This window comes from Callithrix jacchus, chromosome 18 (assembly GCF_049354715.1).
Source record: "Callithrix jacchus isolate 240 chromosome 18, calJac240_pri, whole genome shotgun sequence".
NCBI classification, from domain to species: Eukaryota; Metazoa; Chordata; class Mammalia; order Primates; family Cebidae; genus Callithrix; species Callithrix jacchus.
In genome coordinates, this window is record NC_133519.1 from 11400274 (window position 1) to 11405363 (window position 5090).

A 5090-nucleotide genomic window follows, 5' to 3' on the forward strand; every position below is an offset into this window, starting at 1 on the left:
AGCTTTGCACAATGGCAGTATCGTAGCCAATGAGGTGTATCCAAGGCGCGATTATTGCTAATTGAAAACTTTTCCTAATACCCTGCCATGATGACTTGAAATGTAGTTGGCATTGGCAATTTTTGACAGTCTCTACAGAGACTGAATAAAAAAATAAAATAAAATAACTGAACAATTATTTGGGGGAAAACAAAGGACAGCCCAGGAGACTAAATACAAAGAGTGTCATTGTAGAATTTGTAACCACACATCAGAATAAACTAGCCTCTCCCACCCCTGAGGGGAGAAGTAAGGAAAAAAGCGTTTGCTTAGCTGGGGTGAGAATGTTGCGTTCTTTTGTAAGCTTTTTGTAATTCTTTATCTGGTTGACTTTCTCCTTGAGACCAGCCTTTCCTTGCCCCCATCAATCTACAGGAAATCCTCCCTTTCCTGTAGAGAGAAAGATAACTTTCTCCAACTGTTCTGCCACTCTGCTGGCCCCAGGGTTCTATTTCTTGGTCCCCCTGATGTGCTACAGAACTTGAGAGACACAAGTCTATCAAGTCTCTGAACCGCCTTATTATAAAAGGATACAGGCACACACCACCATGCCTGGCTACTTTTTGTAGAGACGGGATCTCGCTACATTGCCCAGGCTGGTCTTGAACTCCTGATCTCAAGCAATCCCCCCGACCTTGACTTCCCAAAGTACTGGGATTACAGGCTTGAGCCACTACACCCAGACATAAATTTGTGTTTTATAAGCTGCTAAATTTGTGGTAATTTGTTATAGCAGCCATATAAACTAATACAAATGGTACCTGGCACACAGTAGATGTTCAATAAGCATTTGTTACTTGACTAACTTCTACCTGGTACTTGAGCCAGTAATAAAAATACTTCACAATTTTTACTGTTGTAGCCAGGCGCGGTGGCTCACGCCTATAATCCCAGCACTTTGGGAGGCTGAGGCGGGTGGATCACGAGGTCAAGAGATCGAGACCATCCTGGTCAACAAGGTGAAACCCCATCTCTACTAAAAATACAAAAAAAAATTAGCTGGGCATGGTGGTGCATGCCTGTAATCCCAGCTACTCAGGAGGCTGAGGCAGGAGAATTGCCTGAACCTGGGAGGCAGAGGTTGCGGTGAGCCGAGATCGCGCCATTGTACTCCAGTCTGGGTAACAACAGCGAAACTCCATCTCAAAAAAAAAAAAAAAAAGAAAAAAGAAAAAAACAACTTTACTGTTGTACAATAGCAAAGTGTGTTCACAGTCTTAACCTCATTTTGTTGTCACATTTATTAGCCTTACTTTATACTTTATAAAAATAAATATATATATAACTATATATGTGGGACTTTGTGCAATTGGGCAATTTGGGCAAAAAACTGTATTTTTATACATATATATTTATTTATATATATTTAAGTACATATATATATTTATATATTTTTTTTTTGAGAGAGAGAGTTTTGCTCTGTTGCCCAGGCTAGAGTGAATTGGCTCACTGCAACCTCTGCCTCCTGGGTTCAAGTGATTCTCCTGCCTCAGCCTGCGAAGTAGCTGGGATTACAGGTGTCAGCCACCATGCCCAACTATATTTTGTTACTTTCAGTAGAGACCGGGTTTCGCCATGTTGCCCAGGCTGATCTCAAACTCCTGAGCTCAGGTGATCCACCAGACTTGGCCTCCCAGAGTGCTGGGATTACAGGTGTGAGCCACCGCTCCCAGCCCCCACTCCCAAATCCCATATATTTTAAAGCAAAAAGTAGATTTAGAACCAATATACTTGTTTTCTCTTCAAATGACATTGTGTCAACAATAAATGACATGTAAAAAAATTCATTCATAATCCTTTTACTCCACTTAATAGATCAACCAGTTTTATTTTTCCATGTCTTCGGGGTCTCATCTATACAAATACACATTAAAAGTATTTATAACTGTACTGCGTATGTGTAAATATATGCATATATAAAAACTATAAACTACATAAACCATATATGTACATATATACATAGCTTTTATTTTTTCTGTTCAATATTATTTTATCACCCAGTGCATTGGTTTGAATTCTCTGGGAAGGAAATGCTCAGTTAGGAGCAGAAGAGGTTTACTGTGGGTAATGGCTGTGAAAGATAAAGGGAGAGGAAGCAGGATGGGTAGGGAGAGCCTCAAGTCATGATGTGGCTCTGACAAAGTCTCAGTCAACTCTGTGGGGAGACCTGAGACAAAGTTGGGCAGAAATGGCCAGGCTTGAGTATGCACACCATGCTCAGTCATTGCCTGAGGCTGCCTGGGAAGAGTGTGGTCTTAAGATGCACGTGATAGTGAATCCTGAAGTTGCTGCGGCTGGAAGCTGTGTGCACTCCTACAGCTGAACAGAAAGTTCTGTGTTGGCCGGGTGCGGTGGCTCACGCCTGTAATCCCAGCACTTTGGGAGGCCGAGGCAGGTGGATCACGAGGTCAACAGATCGAGACCATCCTGGTCAACATGGTGAAACCCCGTCTCTACTAAAAATACAAAAAAAAAAAAAATTAGCTGGGTATGGCAGTGCTTGCCTGTAATCCCAGCTACTCAGGAGGCTGAGGCAGGAGAATTGCCTGAACCCAGGAGGCGGAGGTTGCGGTGAGCCGAGATCGCGCCATTGCACTCCAGCCTGGGTAACAAGAGCAAAACTCGGTCTCAAAAAAAAAGAAAGTTCTTCTGTGAAAGGAATCCAACGGGGGTATCTCCATGGCTGCTCCAGTCCACCCCTTGTATCATGTGGATTCACTTCTCCAAACATAATTGGGAAGGGCTTCTGTTCCTGTGAAAAACTTGGATGAGGGTGATTAGTGGAATAATATCCAGCCGCCATTGCTGCTGTTGTTCTCGAAGCTGCACTGGGTACTCATTGTTTCCTTCCTCTACTCTAACTCCCTCCTCCCTCAGCTATCACTTCTACTAGTCTCAGTGGCTTACTGATGCTGTGGCCCAAACCCTAATCCCTCATGGGTCTGAGGGCCCCTTCTCAGGCCAGGGTTGCTGCATTTATTCATTCATAGTCACAACTAAGCAAAATAATACCAAGAAATGCCTATGCCTGTAATCCCAGCACTTTGGGAGGATGAGGCGGGGTGGATCACCTGAGGTCAGGAGTTCAAGACCTGCCTGACCAACATGGTGAAACCCTGTCTCTACTAAATACAAAACATGAGCCGGATGTAGTGGCGCATGCCTGTAATCCCAGCTGCTTGGGAGGTTGAGGCAGGAGAATCGCTTGAACCCGGGAGGAGGTGGTTGCAGTAAACTGAGATCATGCCATTGCACTGAAGCCTGGGCAACAAGAGCAAAACTCCATTAGAAAAAAAAAAAGAGGCCGGCGCTGTGGCTCATGACTGTAATCCTGGCCTTTGGGAGGCCGAGGTGGGTGGATCACCTGAGGTCAGGAGTTCAAGACCAGCCTGGCCATCACAGTGAAACCCCATCTTTAAAAAAAAAAAAAGATGAAGAAGAAATGCCCAAGTGAGTCACCACACATATTCTTCCCTGCCCTGATTGTGTAACAGCAGCCCCACCTCTTCCCTGATCAAGGTCAGTTACACTGGCAATATGACAGTGATAATTTCTCTTCTTACTTGGTGATTCCTGAATACAAGGAGTTCAAAGTGCCCAAGTGGTCGTCATACCATGTAACGCAATGTGACCTTTGTTGGAAGAATATGGCCCTTTGGGGATCAGAATATCTCACCCTGCAGATCCCAGAGCTGCAGGAATAGGAGGCATAAAGTCCCTCAGGGGGTCACTGAGAGTGATGATAAGCGAGGCTATTCTTTTTCTGCTCCAGGTGTCACTCAGAGCTGGCAGTCTTTTGTGCCATCTAGTATATCAGCCTGAGCAATGTTTCTAGTTTGGAAAGTGTTGCCTTCAGAACCTGAAGAGACCTGCCAGGTCCTTTGATTCCTTCTTTGTGGTAGAGGATGCAAGATGCAGCAACTTGTCTTTCACTTTAGAAAGGATGTCCCGACATATCCCTAAAACACCAAACTCCTAAAATGCTAAATGAGGTGGTAGTCCTCGGAATCTTAGAGATATCTTCCATAATCTGGAGAACATGTGTCCTTTCCTTTAGAGATGGAGTCTCTGTCACCCAGGCTGGAGCGCAATGGCGCCATCTCGGCTCACTGCAATCTCCACCTCCAGAGTTCAAGTAATTCTCCTGCCTCAGCCTCCTGAGTAGCTGGGATTACAAGTGCTCACCACCACCCCTGGCTAATTTTTGTATTTTTAGTAGAGACAGGGTTTCACCATGTTGGTCAGGCTGGTCTGGCTCTCCTGGCCTCAGGCGATCCACCCTCCTCGGCCTCCCAAAGTGTAGAGATTACAGGCGTGAGCCACAATGCCTGGCAGGACGTGTTTCTTACCAAGGGCTCCATCTAGTATGCCAGCTACTCTCGCTCATCCTGACTGACGGGCATGATGTCATTGATGTAATGGATCCAAGTGATGTCCTGCAGGATGTCTGAACAGTCTCGACTGTTTCTGACTAGACGCGGTGGATCCACTGTAAACTGGACTTTGGCTGGTACTTTTTTACCCAGCCCTTATAAACTCCCACTCCAATAGGGGAGCGAAGGTGATACTTTGGGACTATGTGTCAATGTCAGTTAAGTGCCGTGTCCAGCAGTCCTCTGTGCACAGTCACCTGAGTAAATACTTACAAGTCCCCTTTTGAAAGGGCTGGAGAGAGCCGGGCGTGGTGGCTCACGCCTGTAATCCCAGCACTTTGGGAGGCAGAGGCGGGTGGATCATGAGGTCAAGGGATCGAGACCATCCTGGTCAACATGGTGAAACCCCATCTTTACTAAAAATACAAAAAATTTGCTGGGCACGGTGGCGTGTGCCTGTAATCCTAGCTACTCAGGAGGTTGAGGCAGGAGAACTGCCTGAACCCAGGAAGTGGAGGTTGCGGTGAGCCGAGATCGCGCCATTGTACTCCAGCCTGGGTAACAAGAGCGAAACTCGGTCTCAAAAAAAAAAGAAAGGGCTGGAGAATCACCACAGTATATACTTACCATGGTGTTGCCAAGTCTTGTGGGACCTGTGTATCTCTATAGTCAATGAAT

General features: G+C 45.7%; 1 non-coding gene across 1 annotated transcript; it reads left to right on the forward strand.

The window, feature by feature from the left end:
• Positions 1 to 141, forward strand: LOC118149392 (U4 spliceosomal RNA). Its single transcript, XR_004736763.1, has one exon. It is a non-coding gene; the product is annotated as a U4 spliceosomal RNA (small nuclear RNA).
• The last annotated feature ends 4949 nt before the right edge of the window (positions 142 to 5090 follow it).